At 40.7% G+C, this 18,447-nt stretch overlaps 1 protein-coding gene across 1 annotated transcript in view; it reads right to left on the bottom strand.

Annotated features, from left to right (window-relative positions):
• The window catches only part of mast1a (microtubule associated serine/threonine kinase 1a), a 125,537-nt gene that overhangs the window by 78,585 nt on the left and 28,505 nt on the right, over nt 1-18,447 (bottom strand). The window lies entirely within an intron of this gene.

Genomic DNA, 18,447 nt, shown 5'->3' with positions numbered 1-18,447 from the left:
GGAATAGCGAAGAACTGAGAACTAGTTTTAATAATATCAGAGCACCTGCAACAACTGGGTTCTAAAAAAACAGGCCACCCACGGAGGATGGCTCCCTGCTGAGTCTGGTTCCAGAACTGCCTATCACAATATGGCAAGTTGCTCACGACAACCAGTTAGGGTTCCCACAAAGAAGCTTACAAATCTGTAATAGAGAAACCATGATAAATAGAAACACTTCCACCTGGAGTGAATTAACATTTAGCATGGCACTGGTGACTGTCACTTAGAAAAATAAATAAAAAAGATCCAGAAGAATTCCTGCATAAACTGACTGTAAATGCAGGAGTATACCTGAACACCTTTACAAGATTTTGGACTGACGTGTTAGACACTAACACTGCTCTATTCCACCAGTATCTTCCATCCAATTCTGTTACTTTTTTAAATACTGCAAGTCAGCTGTTTGTTGTTTTATTTTAAACTGGTGAATTAATGAATTAAAGTTTGCCTTTGGAGGAATTCCATTCACGCTCACCAAACCGACACACGTACACACACACACATCTGTTTTCTGCCTTGGGGCCTGCTCTGTATGCAGGAGCTGACGCTATACATCAAGCTGACATTTTGCCTATAGGTGGTCTGATTTTTGGTACCCAAATATTAGGTGCATGGACACACACAAGCACAAACATCCACGTACACACAAAGCCGGTATTAAGGTCAATGCTGCCTCGAGTGTCTGTCATTGTACTGTCCTAAAATCTGAAAATACTTTCAGCTGAACACCAACCATTCCAAATGTAATGTAAAAAATCATGTAAAGAACAGAAGCAATGATGAAGGTAAGATAAGGACAGTAATTGTGAAATGATTAACAAAGCAATCCAAATTTTAACAAATGTATAATCAATCCCTGGCATCCAGGTGGCGCAGCGGGATATTCCACTAGCACACCAGTGGTTCGAATCTCGACTCTGCTACCGGTCGGCTGGACGCCATCTAGCGAGCACAATTGGCAGTGCCTGCAGCAGACACAAATTGGCCCGTGTCTGCTGGGTAGGGGAAATGACCGTACTAAGTGGGTGGGGTCTTCTAACACTGTGGAAGGACCCTGGTTAGCGGATAGAGGAATAAAGAACATGTCAGAGGGCACATGAGCAGCAAATATTCCCTCCTCGAACACAGTCAGGGATCCACAGCAGCGTAAGACAATTTGACTGTGCTAAATCTGGAGAAAAAGGGGAGAAAAAAAGTGTAATCAATCTAAAAATTTACTCGTAAGCAATGTACAGGTAAATGTGCTTTTTTTCCCTTTTTGGTTTGTTGCTATAATCTATACAATGTAAAAAAAAATTTGTACATTTAAGAGCAATGTTTAGCGCAAGTAGTGAATCAACAAATTGTACAAAGGTAGACTGAAATAAATGTCATCATATTGTATTTTCTCCAGATTTTCACCACCAGATCCAGAACTGGCGGTCACAATATGGCAAGCTGCTCACAACAACCGGGTTCTCAGAAAAACAAGAAAAAAAGGAAAACCAAAAACAACTCGGTGACAGCAATACATGAGCGGCACCCCACCCCACCAAATAACACTGCCCGCATTCAGCGTGAGTCCAAACAAGGGGCACATAACGGAAAGGGCCGTCATGCAGCCTCTGGGGTAGTTGTGCATCCAGGGTGGTTCCCTAAAAAGTCCTGTGACACCTGTGAAGTTCTTAGAAAAAGATATAGTAGATATAGTATGCTGGTATCATTTCTCCCTTACTGGCAACACAAGCTGAAAGAACAGGACCACTGACCTCTGAGGTACATATAACATATCTGTTCCCCAGAACTGACATCTTCCATTTGGCAGGCTGGGTGCCTACACAAACAACGATTGGTGTTTGTTCGGGGAGGGTGGGCAGAGGCAATTACGACCTTTGCTGGCTGATTGATGATGCCTGCACTGAGTCGAGGGATAAAGAGGATCAGGGTGTGTCTCTCCGTACACAAAGCTGATCCAAATATGAACTCGCCTCGTGCAGGTGAAAAGATGCAGTAGGGTAGTGCACACATGTCGGAGTGGGCATGTGTTAGACACGGCTCTCCTCAGTCAGAAGTGGAAGTCAGCAGCAGTAGAGAGGAAGCCTAATGCAATAGGGTAATCGGACACAACTAGACAGGGAGGAAAATTAGGGGGGAAATGCAATACTGTATATATATATATATATATATATATATATATATATATATATATATATATATATATATATATATATATATACAGTGCCTTGCAAAAGTATTCAGCCCCCTTGAACTTTTCAACCTTTTGCCACATTTCAGGCTTCAAACATAACGATATGAAATTGTAATTTTTTGTGAAGAATCAACAACAAGTGGGACACAATCGTGAAGTGGAACGAAATTTATTGGATATTTTAAACTTTTTTTAGAAATAAAAAACTGAAAAGTGGGGCGTGCAATATTATTCAGCCCCCTTGCGTTAATACTTTGTAGCGCCACCTTTTGTTGCGATTACAGCTGCAAGTCGCTTGGGGTATGTCTCTATCAGTTTTGCACATCGAGAGACAGAAATTTTTGCCCATTCTTCCTTGCAAAACAGCTCGAGCTCAGTGAGGTTGGATGGAGAGCGTTTGTGAACAGCAGTTTTCAGCTCTTTCCACAGATTCTCGATGGGATTCAGGTCTGGACTTTGACTTGGCCATTCTAACACCTGGATACGTTTATTTGTGAACCATTCCATTGTAGATTTTGCTTTATGTTTTGGATCATTGTCTTGTTGGAAGATAAATCTCCGTCCCAGTCTCAGGTCTTTTGCAGACTGCAACAGGTTTTCTTCCAGAATGGTCCTGTATTTGGCTCCATCCATCTTCCCATCAATTTTAACCATCTTCCCTGTCCCTGCTGAAGAAAAGCAGGCCCAAACCATGATGCTGCCACCACCATGTTTGACAGTGGGGATGGTGTGTTCAGGGTGATGAGCTGTGTTGCTTTTACGCCAAACATAACGTTTTGCATTGTGGCCAAAAAGTTCGATTTTGCTTTCATCTGACCAGAGCACCTTCTTCCACATGTTTGGTGTGTCTCCCAGGTGACTTTTTATAGATATCTTTGAGAAATGGCTTTCTTCTTGCCACTCTTCCATAAAGGCCAGATTTGTGCAGTGTACGACTGATTGTGTCCTATGGACAGAGTCTCCCACCTCAGCTGTAGATCTCTGCAGTTCATTCAGAGTGATCATGGGCCTCTTGGCTGCATCTCTGATCAGTCTTCTCCTTGTTTGAGCTGAAAGTTTAGAGGGACGGCCGGGTCTTGGTAGATTTGCAGTGGTCTGATACTCCTTCCATTTCAATATGATCGCTTGCACAGTGCTCCTTGAGATGTTTAAAGCTTGGGAAATCTTTTTGTATCCAAATCCGGCTTTAAACTTCTCCACAACAGTATCTCGGACCTGCCTGGTGTGTTCCTTGGTCTTCATGATGCTCTCTGCGCTTTAAACAGAACTCTGAGACTGTCACAGAGCAGGTGCATTTATACGGAGACTTGATTACACACAGGTGGATTCTATTTATCACCATCAGTCATTTAGGTCAACATTAGATCATTCAGAGATCCTCACTGAACTTCTGGAGTGAGTTTGCTGCACTGAAAGTAAAGGGGCTGAATAATATTGCACGCCCCACTTTTTAGTTTTTTATTTCTAAAAAAAGTTTAAAATATCCAATACATTTCGTTCCACTTCACGATTGTGTCCCACTTGTTGTTGATTCTTCACAAAAAATTACAATTTCATATCGTTATGTTTGAAGCCTGAAATGTGGCAAAAGGTTGAAAAGTTCAAGGGGGCTGAATATTTTTGCAAGGCACTGTATATATATATATATATATATATATATATATATATATATATATATATATATATATATATATATATACAGTGTATCACAAAAGTGAGTACACCCCTCACATTTCTGCAGATATTTAAGTATATCTTTTCATGGGACAACACTGACAAAATGACACTTTGACACAATGAAAAGTAGTCTGTGTGCAGCTTATATAACAGTGTAAATTTATTCTTCCCTCAAAATAACTCAATATACAGCCATTAATGTCTAAACCACGGGCAACAAAAGTGAGTACACCCCTTAGTGAAAGTTCCTAAAGTGTCAATATTTTGTGTGGCCACCATTATTTCCCAGAACTGCCTTAACTCTCCTGGGCATGGAGTTTACCAGAGCTTCACAGGTTGCCACTGGAATGCTTTTCCACTCCTCCATGACGACATCACGAAGCTGGCGGATATTCGAGACTTTGCGCTCCTCCACCTTCCGCTTGAGGATGCCCCAAAGATGTTCTATTGGGTTTAGGTCTGGAGACATGCTTGGCCAGTCCATCACCTTTACCCTCAGCCTCTTCAATAAAGCAGTGGTCGTCTTAGAGGTGTGTTTGGGGTCATTATCATGCTGGAACACTGCCCTGCGACCCAGTTTCCGGAGGGAGGGGATCATGCTCTGCTTCAGTATTTCACAGTACATATTGGAGTTCATGTGTCCCTCAATGAAATGTAATTCCCAACACCTGCTGCACTCATGCAGCCCCAGACCATGGCATTCCCACCACCATGCTTGACTGTAGGCATGACACACTTATCTTTGTACTCCTCACCTGATTGCCGCCACACATGCTTGAGACCATCTGAACCAAACAAATTAATCTTGGTCTCATCAGACCATAGGACATGGTTCCAGTAATCCATGTCCTTTGTTGCCATGTCTTCAGCAAACTGTTTGCGGGCTTTCTTGTGTAGAGACTTCAGAAGAGGCTTCCTTCTGGGGTGACAGCCATGCAGACCAATTTGATGTAGTGTGCGGCGTATGGTCTGAGCACTGACAGGCTGACCCCCCACCTTTTCAATCTCTGCAGCAATGCTGACAGCACTCCTGCGCCTATCTTTCAAAGACAGCAGTTGGATGTGACGCTGAGCACGTGCACTCAGCTTCTTTGGACGACCAACGCGAGGTCTGTTCTGAGTGGACCCTGCTCTTTTAAAACTCTGGATGATCTTGGCCACTGTGCTGCAGCTCAGTTTCAGGGTGTTGGCAATCTTCTTGTAGCCTTGGCCATCTTCATGTAGTGCAACAATTCGTCTTTTAAGATCCTCAGAGAGTTCTTTGCCATGAGGTGCCATGTTGGAACTTTCAGTGACCAGTATGAGAAAGTGTGAGAGCTGTACTACTAAATTGAACACACCTGCTCCCTATGCACACCTGAGACCTAGTAACACTAACAAATCACATGACATTTTGGAGGGAAAATGACAAGCAGTGCTCAATTTGGACATTTAGGGGTGTAGTCTCTTAGGGGTGTACTCACTTTTGTTGCCGGTGGTTTAGACATTAATGGCTGTATATTGAGTTATTTTGAGGGAAGAATAAATTTACACTGTTATATAAGCTGCACACAGACTACTTTTCATTGTGTCAAAGTGTCATTTTGTCAGTGTTGTCCCATGAAAAGATATACTTAAATATCTGCAGAAATGTGAGGGGTGTACTCACTTTTGTGATACACTGTGTATATATATATATATATATATATATTAGGGCTGTCAAACGACAATTTTTTTTAATCGCGATTAATCTCAGAATTTCATATAGTTAATCGCGATTAATCGCATTAAATAAAATCTGTGTAAATGTTATAGAAAACAAGGTTTTTCAAGTGAAATGTTACCATTAAAATGGTGAACACATTTTATGCTAAATGTACTTATGTTAAAAACTGCTGGGACAAGAGAAAACTGTAAGTATTCACTCACATACTAGGCAGTAATACTATCCAGCAGAGACCCTTGACTTCGTATAAATGTCAGATTATAGGTTAGAATTTCTCCATCAGCAAACACTGTAGATCAGCGGTGCTTTAGGTGGGATAAGGCGTAGTTATTGTAACAGACTTTTCTGTGCTTGTATCATGACAATGGTTTGATGGACGTTTCTACACGAAGTGAGTGTGTTTTGACCCTTTGGGGTTTCCATAGTTCATGGACTAGCGTGCTTGACTCCGGTATTCAGTGCCGTAACAGATTAAGTTAATAAAGTGTTTTGCTCCCGACAACTTGTGAATATACCGTGTATTTATTTCTTTATTATGCAAGTGCATCCCTACGACGCTCAGTTATATTATTTTAACAAACCGCAAATGAACAACGGTGGCAAGTCCGACATTAAAACGTTGGTTCTACCAGTCAAGTCTCAACATGAACTAGAATTTGCGTTAACGGCACTATTTTTTTTAATCGCGTAAAATTGAGATCGCGTTAATGCGTTATTATCGCGTTAACTTCAACAGCCCTAATATATATACATACTTATATATCTGACCTGTCTGCCCTGTCTTAATACTAACTACTATACTTCAAACTTTCTCTAAGACCAACACCACCCAACAACCAACAACAATAGTTTGCTGGATGAGTTGTAAAAGAACTTGACTCGGCTACATGGAGCCCTGACCTTACAATGTGGCAGCCGCTTTTCCAACTGTGCCACCATACAACCAGCAACCACCATGGCTGATTTTGCTACAAATTAAAGTAGTATTCTATAGTATTTGTAGTTTAAATTAAACTACAATATGCAAGTCCTTTCTTTTGTTCTCCCTTTGCTATGTGGTGTGCATAGCCTTATGCTAACTCTCCTACTCGTACACACACACACACACGGGGCAGTTAAATATTTAGATGAAATGCATTAAGATTGGCCAGAGGAGCCGACAGACGACGGTGAAGGAGTAATGTTTCCTCTTAAACCCCCAACTGAGAGACACAGTATGCAAGAGACTGGAGAAACAGAGGCTAGCAAGACCTAGATAATACTACACTGGTTTGTTCCTACTTTTCTATTTCCTCCAGTTTAGCATAGCTACTTAAAACCAAGTGCTCTGGTGGCCTAGTTTTCTAATCCAGGCTCAAATCTCAGTGTTGCTATTGGCCGTTTGGGAGTCTACACAGACATGATTGGCTGTGTCTAAAAGGGCTGGCCAAAGACCTGCAATGGATTGGCACCCTGCATGGAGTCCATTGTTTCTGGAGGAACAGACCTGCCAAAAACCTTGACCAGAATAAAACGCTTGAGGAAAATTATATAAAAATGACCAAAACATGTCCTAATTATTCTTGCTCTCTTTCACCACCTTCAATTCTCTCTTCACACAAGCAGCAGATGCTTCCCAGCCTACACGAGATAATCATCACACATCCATCACACTCACTGCTCACGGCTAAGACTGCATCTGAATCTGCTAAGTAAATTAAACTAGCACCTCTATGTAGAAAAACACAACTTAGTATTCTGTTTGAATCCCTGGTGCCCCAAACTGGGGTATGCATCATACAAATCATTAATATTTATTACACAGGCAGCAAAAATGTACAACTAATAAACAGTGCCCATTTGGGCTTACTTTCAGTATTCCAGTTTTCTCCAATCTCCCAACAACAATGCTGGCTGCTTTTAATTGTTCTTAGTTGTAGGTGACTATAAGGGCGCATTCAAATCAGAAGTGTTTTGCGTTTCGCTCACCACAAACCTCAACACAAACAGCTGCTTTGTTCAGCGCTTGGCTTAAGCAGTGCTGTAAAATGTCATAAAAGTGTGAATATGAGATGAATATGCATTTGTGTGAAATAGTGACTCTGAATGATCCACATATATCTGTGTTTAGCTGGATTTTTCTCCTGTTTCACTTTTAAACTTCTGTTATAGTTCGGGGTGCTGAGAAATCATGAGAATCAGCTTTGCTGAGGGAGTCCAAAACGCCTATGGTAAAAAAAAAAAAAAAAATAAAAAAAAAAGCTTAATGTGGTTTAATGTTCTAAAAGAACAACACAGGAACACTGAACTTCTCTCAGTCATTACAGGTCATACGTTCTCTCCACTACCTGAATTCCTCTGTCACTGTTTTAACACAGTAAGTCATGTTAAGCTTTGTTCACGTTAAGCGTTGCTTTTACCATGGCATATCAAACAGTTGTCTCATCGAAGGCACTTTGAAAAGGTCAGCAGCACAAAGCGGTCAAAGTTCAATCAGGTGAACTTGAGGCACAATGCGGCAAAAGTAAGGAAGCACAGTGACAAGCTAAGCAGCACCGCCACACTCGATAGTAAACAATCGAACATTTGCATTTTTGCCACTTCTTATGTGAATTTACCCTAAGGGTATAATGTCCTGTAGGGGACTGGCACTCTGTTCAGCTTGTATTCACACATATGAAGTATGTTGCAAATGATCCAGTCACAAAAGAAACAACTGCGTCCCAAATCATTAAACACTCAAGGCAGCAACAATGAACGTGTACTAGTGAATGTAAACTTTAGATCTTTGGTTACACTTGTAGCTGAGTAATTTGATGGAATCAAATGTGCCCCCATTACACCACCATACAGCCCTTACACTTGATACACACACACTGAGTAATTGTATTGTATGAGTGGGTGTGTGTTCTGCATGGTTTGAATGGTCAAGGGTATGCAATTATCTAAAGGGAGCCAAAGGACTCATTTATTACTAATATTCAGTAATAAAGCCGATTTGAAACACCCAGTACAGACAATGCAGGGTTTAAACACATTTATAATCACTGTTATTAGCAGCTTTTAACTTTTATAATAAAGCTTACAACTCTTTGAAGCTAATAATGTGAATATGATGAAATGAACATTTAACCTTTGTCAAACAGTCTGACCAAGGGTGTTCGGGTGGCACAGTGGTCTAACGCTCTAGCACACCGCTGCGGAGTGTTCAAACTTGTATGTTTGAATCTCAGCAGAGCCACCAACCTAGCTGTCCACATAAACATGACTGGCCGTGTTTGAAGATGGGAAGTTTGGATAGAATCTGAGAAGAAAAGCTTAGCGTGGCTCTTCATATACAATCTCAGTAATGTGTAAGAGCCTGACACTGGCAGGTGATAAATAGTGGCCGAAGATTGAACACGTGTCGAAACAGGTGTGTGGTGATCCGGGATCCATAATCGGGAATTGGAAATAAGTTAAGGTAAAAAATCCAGAAATAAATGGTCAGGCCAGTGGTGGATAATGCCTGTAAATGAATAATCTGAGTCGACAGCACATTTTACATTAAAAACCAGGGGCCGCTACATTTAGCTCTGCTCAGCTCTGTGTCATACACACTCTAAGCCTTTAATCCGTAATTTACTAGGACGTGCAGATTTACTCACATTCCATGAAAGTCGTGTTATATACAACATTATGGATACAAATCACTTTCACATTGTTTGTATTTGGTAAAATTTGCATTTTAAAAACAAAAGAGATTAACAAAGACTTTAATCCTTAACAACAAATTTTCAACAGCTTCATGTCTAAATCACTATCTTTTGTCTATCTTTTCTGTCAGTTTGAGGAATCATCTTTTTCATTATTGTGGCCACTTGTTTTACTAACATTCTTTCTTTTTTGTTTGTGGCTATTTAACCACTGTTCTCACTTGGTAAAGTATCCTGTAACTGGGTTCATTTATTAAAATTTTGCAGGTGCAGGGCTTCACCTGGCACAGTATGCAAATAATTAAGAAATTATGGAATAAATTACATTTATGGCATTTAAAAGACGTTTTTATTCAAAGTGACTTGAAATTACCACTAAATACATTTTTAAGGGTTAAATACCTTGCTCAGGGGCACAAAAGTGGCAACTTGGCAATGGTGGGGTTTGATCTTTCTAATTACCAGTGCAGAATCTTAACCACTGACCTATCACTGTATCCACAATAAATGAACAACAGAAGCTTGTGCCAAACAAGAGTAAACCAGTTACTTTGGAAATCAATGACCAGCTTGTAAGACCAGTCTGAAATCAAAGACTGTCCAAAAATGTGAGCTCTCAGCATTTTGCATCATCCTATACGCTTCTAAGAAGAAGGCTGTCTGGATTCTTAGATACCTTAACATGCTGCCTATTAAGGAGCCTTATTTCGAAGCGCTAATCTGTTAATATAAATAAATTCTTGTTGATCCAATTTAACCATTTTCGATACACAGAGGGAGTTGTTAGCTGGCATGCTAGTGGGTTGTGCTGCCTCAGCCTATTGGTTTGAATGGCCTGAGGCTAACTGTGTTAGCTTAGTAAGCGAAAACTGCAGTGACGTAATCGCTGTCTTAGTAGTGTGTCTAAATAATCTGTCTTATGAGTTCTATGTCCTATTAGAATCCTCTCTACTTAGGCAGTTGTCTAAGTAGGCAGTGGGCAGCAAGGCAGCTCTCTTGGTTTTGAAACAGACCCTACGTCTTAAATCTGTAAAAAAAAATGAAATGGATCCTTTTATATATGAAAATCTATGAAATAGAAGATGTGGGGAGAGTTTAATTACCAGTGCTGTCAAGTGTAACATTGATGTTATTGTCTATCAAGATGATAAGACTGTGGACAAAAATGTTTGGCCATCAGATAAAATGGAGATGATTGTATAATTTTAGCAGTTTCTCATTTTTTTGATTCAGGTGTATGAATGTATTAGTGTCATTTACAGAGGGAAAAGGAGATTACAGTCTGAATGTCTATTTTTTGGTTTCCAGTCATGCTAGAGTGAACACAGTGTGCATGTGTGTGTGTGTGTGTGTGTGTGTGGGGGGGGGGGGGGGGGGGGGCTTGTCTATCTGATAGACAGGGTCTATAAATCATGGTCGGCTCTGACAGTTTGTCCCTGTTTATCCAAAACACACACACATTCACCCTTGAAGTAGGTTCTTCTCACCATATAACAAAGTCCGCCATGGAAAATGACTTTTGCTAGGTTGTAATTAGCACCTGTTTAGCTTCTCTCTATTCAAGCAACACTTGAGTGAACCTTTAATACTTTTATTCACAGCGCTTTGCTTAAACAGACACAAATTTTAAACAGGAGTGCAGAAATGACCCTGAAGTAAAAGATTCATTATGCATGATGTATCAGATATTGTGCAGTATATCTACAGTAGAATCAGAAGGTAATCAGACCCCTTGATGTTTGAATGTTTATTGGTTTGTGGTAGAGATGGACCGATCGGGGTTTTTGGCACCGATTCCGATCTCCGATCTCCTTTCAGTGACATCGGCCGATAGCCGATTCCGATCGGGGGGCGGGGGGGTATTAGCAGTAAATACACTTAAAAAGAGCCTCACAGTAAAGATAAACCGGAGCAGCGCACGCGTGTGTGTGTGTGTGTGTGTTTGTGCCTTTAGAAGATACGCTTTGTTCACAGTATCGCTATAAGTGATTCATTGATTCATGAGTTGATTCGTTTTTATTTGAAGCGTAAGTTTCTCTTCTCAGTTATCTCTCCGTGTTTACTGTTATTAATTAAATGTCGTGGTTTTAAATAAACACCAGCTACTACAGAACATTTTGTGTGACTATCTTACATTCAAAAGCTTCATTAAAAAGCTTAATTAAACTGCTATTACCACAGATCTGTAACCGAGTCGGACTCGTTCCGTCTAAGGAGCTAAAAGTTTTCTAAAAGTTCAGCAGATGATCCTGATCTAACGAATTTGGTAATGAATTAACTTTTGCCTCGGATTGGCTCTGTAACGTCTTCTGTTCTCATCTACATCACAAGTAAGAACCGCTTACGATTTACCAAAGTGAACCAGGAGTTTATATAACGTGCTGATAGAATCGACTCAGATGTGACCGGGTTATCTTTTTAAAGTAAATATTACAATCAGCAAAATTACATCGTAAGAGCTTTCACGATGGTTTCTGTACGATTGTTGATGAATGGTGATGTGATGGTTGGTGCTTCGTAGCTCAAAGTCTGGATCAATCCACTGAGCTGTTAACTTAACATGGTCTTTATATATCACACGATCGGATCAGCTACTTTTAGGAAATATCGCCGATTGCCGATAGCATATTTTGATAAAAAATCGGCCGATACCGATTCGTAGCCGATCGATCGTCCCATCTCTAGTTTGTGGATTTGATCATAAATTAACAGAAATTACATTTTAATCACTAGTTGTATATAATATTCAGACCCTTTGTTGTTGCTCTCCAAACTGAACTCACACCCAGAGACAATTTAAAGCAGCCAATTTCTCACAGACAGTAACCAGAGGTGAGAATTAAACTCAAGTTCTCAGGGACCATGTTGCTGTGTGGCATCCACTTTAGCAGATGCACTACAGGAAAACAGGAGAGTCACCTGAAAAAGCGCTGCATTAAGGAGTCTATCCTCCCACATTCTTTAAAGAGAAATACAGAGAATACAGTGCTGCTGGGATGATTTTAAGCAAGCCGTAGCCTAGTGGTTAAGGTACTGGACTAGTAATCAGATGGTCCCTGGTTCAAGCCCCACCCCTGCCAGGTTGCTGCTGTTGGGCTCTTGAGCAAGGCTCTTAACCCTCAATTGTTCAGACTGTAATGTAAGTCGTTTGGTGAAGGTGTCTGCTTAATACCAAAAATGAAAATTTTAAGCAGTACACCAATAATAATTTTATACCTTCACACTCTGGATAAGACTAAACCTTCTTTTTTTGCATTGTGTGTACATTACTAGGGTCCTCGTGTGTGCGGCATAGGCACCTTAGAGTCTGCTGCATGAATCTACAAACACAGATTCTGGAAAAGTTGGGACATTTTGGAAAATGGAAAAGTACAAAGAAAAGACATTAATGTGTTGGTTGATGAACTTGATTGTATTTAGTCAGCCACTGATTGTGCAGGTTCTCCTACTTAGAAAGATGAGAGAGGTCTGTAATTTTCATCATAGGTACACTTCAACTATGAGAGACAAAATGAGAAAAAGATTTTTAAAGAATTTATTTGTAAATGATGGTGGAAAATAAGTATTTGGTCAATAACAAAAGTTCAACTGACAGAGGTCAAACGTTTCCTGTAAGTCTTCACCAGGTTTGCACACACTGTAGCTGGTATTTTGGCCCATTCCTCCATGTAGATTTCCTCTAGAGCAGTGATGTTTTGGGGCTGTCGCTGGGCAACACGGACTTTCAACTCCCTCCACAAATTTTCTATGGGGTTGAGGTCTGGAGACTGGCTAGGCCACTCCAGGACCTTGAAATGCTTTTTACGGAGCCACTCCTTCGTTGCCCGAGCGGTGTGTTTGGGATCATTGTCATGCTGGAAGACCCAGCCACGTTCCATCTTCAATGCTCTCACTGATGGAAGGAGGTTTTGGCTTAAAATCTCACGATACATGGCCCCGTTCATTCTTCCCTTAACACGGATCAGTCGTCCTGTCCCCTTTGCAGAAAAACAGCCCCAAAGCATGATGTTTCCACCCCCATGCTTCACAGTAGGTATGGTGTTCTTGGGATGCAACTCAGCATTCTTCTTCCTCCAAACACGACGAGTTGAGTTTTTACCAAAAAGTTCCATTTTGGTTTCATCTGACCACATGATATTCTCCCAATTCTCTTCTGGATCATCCATATGCTCTCTGGCAAACTTCAGACAGGCCTGGACATGTACTGGCTTAAGCAGGGGGACACGCCTGGCACTGCACGATTTGAGTCCCTCTCAGCGTAGTGTGTTACTGATGGTAGCCTTTGTTACTTTGGTCCCAGCTCTCTGCAGGTCATTCATCAGGTCCCTCCGTGTAGTTCTGGGATTTTTGCTCACCGTTCTCATGATCATTTTGACCCCACGGGATGAGATCTTGCGTGTGGCCCCAGATCGAGGGAGATTATCAATGGTCTTGGATGTCTTCCATTTTCTTACAATTGCTCCCACAGTTGATTTATTTACACCAACCTGTTTGCCTATTGTAGATTCACTCTTCCCAGCCTGGTGCAAGTCTACAATTTTCTTCCTGGTGTCCTTCGACAGCTCTTTGGTCTTGGCCATGGTTGAGTTTGGAGTCTGACTGTTTGAGGCTGTGGACAGGTGTCTTTTATACAGATAACGAGGTCAAACAGGTGCCATTAATACAGGTAACGAGTGGAGGACAGAAGAGCTTCTTAAAGAAGAAGTTACAGGTCTGTGAGAGCCAGAAGTCTTGCTTGTTTGTGGGTGACCAAATACTTATTTTCCACCATAATTTACAAATAAATTCTTTAAAAATCCTACAATGTGATTTCCTGGATTTTTTTTTCTCATTTTGTCTCTCATAGTTGAAGTGTACCTATGATGAAAATTACAAACCTCTCTCATCTTTCTAAGTAGGAGAACTTGCACAATCAGTGGCTGACTAAATACTTTTTGGCCCCACTGTAAGGGTATCATGATTGGGTATAAAAGAGGGATCCACTAGAAGACTTGAATGTGCGTGACCTTTAAAACCTTTAAGCCATCATGCTACTGTGATAAATAGGGATGCATAAATAAAAATTTTTCCCAACCGAGTACAAGTACATATATTTTTGTACTTGCCGATACCGATACCAATACCTATTGGATCAGATATCTGACATGATAGAAAACTCGATCCGGTCGCCGAGCACTCGGCGAGCCGGTCGGATCGAGTTGTTGGATAGTTCACACTTAGCGATCGAGAGCCGAATTTTGATCACCGAGCGAACGTCGAGTTGCTCCCGAGCCGGCAAATCTAGCGCCGACCAGTCGCAGAGCGAAAATCAGGGCAAAAATCATGTAGTGTGAACCAAGCTTAACGCAGCAACGTGCACTAGGCATCGGATGTTTAGTATCGGAGCCTCGTTTGCGAGTACGAGTACAAGTTAATGAGCACGGTATCGGGCAAATACCCGATACCAGTATCGGTACTCATGCATCTCTGATGATAAATATAGCCGTATGGGCTGAGCAGTACTTCTGAAAACCATTGTCACTTAACACAGTCCGTCAACCTAAAACTCAAGAGACACAAAAAGTAAGCCCTACATCAATTCTACACAGAAACACCACCAACTTTTCTCAACCCAAGCTCATCTCAGACTTACCTTAAGACAGTAGAAATATGCTTTCTGTGACAGACACACAAAGGACCATCCAGACTGTTCTCAGCAAAAGGTGCAAAAGCCAACATCTATCATGATATGGGGGTGCACCAATGCCCATGGCACGGGTGACTTGCAATTGTGTAAAGGTACCAATGACACAGAGGCATATACTGGGATGTAAAAAAGACACGTTCTTCTATCAAGGTGACGTTTTTTTTCTCAAAACGATGACAGGTGCTACCACAGCATGGCTTTAAAGACACAAAACAAATTCTTATTTTGAAATATCGCGGTATAGACCAGCCAACCGCAGGGCATGCCAAGCAACCGCATCACTGCAATATTCACGTTTTTTCTTTCTTTCTTCTCTTTTTTTTTTTTTTGATGCAGGGTCCATCTTGTTTTACGCTTACATTCGGGCGTAATAAATGTTAAATGAATTCATAATGAAAATGAGCTAGGAGCGACATTTTCCTGCCAACTGTTCGCATCCGTTGCTGCTGAGTTTCAGGCTTTGTGTTTTAAAATGTAAACAATCGCAACAGGAATTATAGGCAAGTTTATTAATGATTAAATTGAGTTCACACTCAATAAAATACTTGTAATTTAGACTACATTTAAACAGCCTCGGCGTACTAAAACACTTAATGACGGTTAATATGGCATTGCAGCCTGCAAATATTCTCTTGCTGGCTTGCTGGAATGATTTAAATGAATTTTTTCGTTGAATAAAAATGTATTGAAACGAATAATAACTTAAAATGTAGTATATATTGTTATGTTAATTATACCTACTAAATAGATAGTTAATAGTGGCGTGACAACCAGGCTAGATTTCCTCTGCTGTGTAAAGTCGCATGCAGGTACAGTACACGTGTATTAGTGCAACATCGGTAACGCCGGGAACATCGCTACCCCACTCAGATCCTCTCTAAACCACATCAGGTGAACATGTTGGTTCGTCTAGCGCGCATGATAACGCAGGTTTAAACTCTTACAGACTTTATTCTTTATAAAAATTTTTTTTTTACCATATTTTGATTAGATGTGCATTTAAAATATTTAGCCTAAACTCTTTTTTTTTTTTTCGTTTCACAGTGCATATCTAGCCTAGGCTAGAAGCTTAATTTAAACCTTTTTTTAATAGAGAAAAGACGCGCATCCCTGCTCTGTTCTTTATTTAACATTAAACACGCATTTCATTGGTCTTAAAGCTGTCTCATCTTTGTCATTATAAAGCAATAATATACCGAATCGTGGCCTAACAATAAAGCTTGTTTATATAGCTCTAAAATACAGATAAATTAAGTAATTTTCAAAAAAAAATGGCAATATCACCGCATACCGCGATATTAAGACAGGCTGAATATCGCAAGGGGAAATTCTTTCACCGTGACAGCCCTGGTCCCGACTTTTATGGAAATAAGGTTTGTCATAGGAATATTGTTAAAGCAATAAGAAAGCACCATGCTCTTTTATTTGATCTTAATTCTTTTAATTGGTATCATTGTACAGATTAGCACCGTTATAGCAGAGCTTTAATGAAATAATTTTAGCCAAATATTAATTCGCAAACACACACACTACAGCTTCTGCTGCAGCTAGCTAAAAATACACTCCAACACACATAGTGGTTTTTGTTTTTTTTGTTTTGTAATGTGCAAATATAATAAATTAGAGAAATGTCTCAGTACATTCAGATTCAAGCAGGAAAAATATCATTTTATTTCTATGTGTGAACACAACAGAGTGTTAATATCTAATACATCTAATATTGAACCTGTTATAATGCACCGTTACACCGCCACCCTTCACTAATCAAAAGCTATTAGACAGTGGGTCTGGTTATTCATTTTTAACTGGGCGTTTAGTGCCAGCCAGCAACACTGGTTGCAGAACCGAAATACACACTGAATACACACATACACCAGTCAGCCATAACATTAAAACCACCTCATTGTTTCTATACTCACTGTCCATTTTTTCAGCTCCACTTACCATATAGAAGCACTTTGTAGTTCTACAATTACTGACTGTAGTCCATCTGTTACTCTGCATGCTTTTTTAGCCTGCTTTCACCCTGTTCTTCAATGGTCAGGACCCCCACAGGACCACCACAGAGCAGGTATTATTTGGGTGGTGGATCATTCTCAGCACTGCAGTGACACTGACATGGTGGTGGTGTGTTAGTGTGTGTTGTGCTAGTATGAGTGGATCAGACACAGCAGCGTTGCTGGAGTTTTTAAATACTGTGTTCACTCACTGTCCACTCTATTAGACACTCCACCTTATATGTAAAGTCAGAGACAATCGCTCATCTATTGCTGCTGTTTGAGTTGGTCATCTTCTAGACCTTCATCAGTGGTCACAGGATGCTGCCCACGGGGCGCTGTTGGCTAGTTAGTATTGGTTGGTGGACTATTCACCACCCAAATAATACCTGCTCTGTAGTGGTCCCGTGGGGGTCCTGACCATTAAAGAACAGTGTGAAAGGGGGCTAACAGTCAGTAATTGTAGAACTACAAAGTGCTTTTATATGGTAAGTGGGGCTGATAAAATGGACAGTGAGTGTAGAAACAAGGAGGTGGTTTTAATGTTATGGCTGATCAGTGTATGTGGCAACGTTTACTTCTTCACTTACACCCATCTACCTTTGGCATGTTTGTGACAGGTGGAGAGAAACTCACATGCAAAACTCCTTACAGAATTCACATTACTGTGTGGTACCCATCAGCTACACCACCGTGATGTACCACTGGTGCCTTGTTGCTAAGCGATGAAGGTTCTGGGAAACGCTGAAGTGAATAAACAATGTGCAGAACCAGAGCAGAAAGGAAACAAGAATGTAAGTAAATTTTAGCAAGTATCAAGCGGGAGTGGAAGTGAAAAGACCAATAAAAAGTTGTGAACAGATAAAATAAGTGAGAGGAACAGTGAGTGAAGTGAGAAGAAAAACAAGTGAGAACAGCTCACAGAAACTTCCCTCTCAGCTCTTAATTTCTTAACACATGGAGAAGGGATTACACCCTGGAAAACTGTACCAATACAATCACACAAAAATGGGAGGCTGTGCCAGGAGATGAAAGCAATTTTTGAAAGATGTTTAAAAAAGAATGAAAAGGCATTTAAATAGCACAGGAGTCTAATAAGCTGGCACACCACCATCGAAGATCAACTCAGGTGCCATCGGTCTGAGACAACTGGCCATGTTTGATGGAAGGCATGCCAGATAGGGATTTAACTCTTTGCCACTGCATCAGCGACTCCTTAATATCTGCTCAAAATGACTAATAGGCTACTAAGCTTTAATTTTTAGAAAAGCAAAACCTGTTTCTGGCATTCAGGTGGCACAGCGGTAAATTACGCCAGCCCACTACCACTGGGATTCAGAGTTCGAGTCTCCAGGAGTGCTATTGACCCATCAAACATCTACATACAGATGTGATTAGCTATGTCTGAGGCCCTGCGATGGATTGGTGTCCTCCTATTCAGGGTGTGTTACTGCATTACGCCCAGTGATTCAGGGAAA

Source organism: Trichomycterus rosablanca, chromosome 15, assembly GCF_030014385.1.
Source record: "Trichomycterus rosablanca isolate fTriRos1 chromosome 15, fTriRos1.hap1, whole genome shotgun sequence".
Taxonomy (NCBI): Eukaryota; Metazoa; Chordata; class Actinopteri; order Siluriformes; family Trichomycteridae; genus Trichomycterus; species Trichomycterus rosablanca.
Note: the sequence above shows the minus strand (reverse complement) of the source record. Positions and strands in the feature narration are given on the sequence as shown.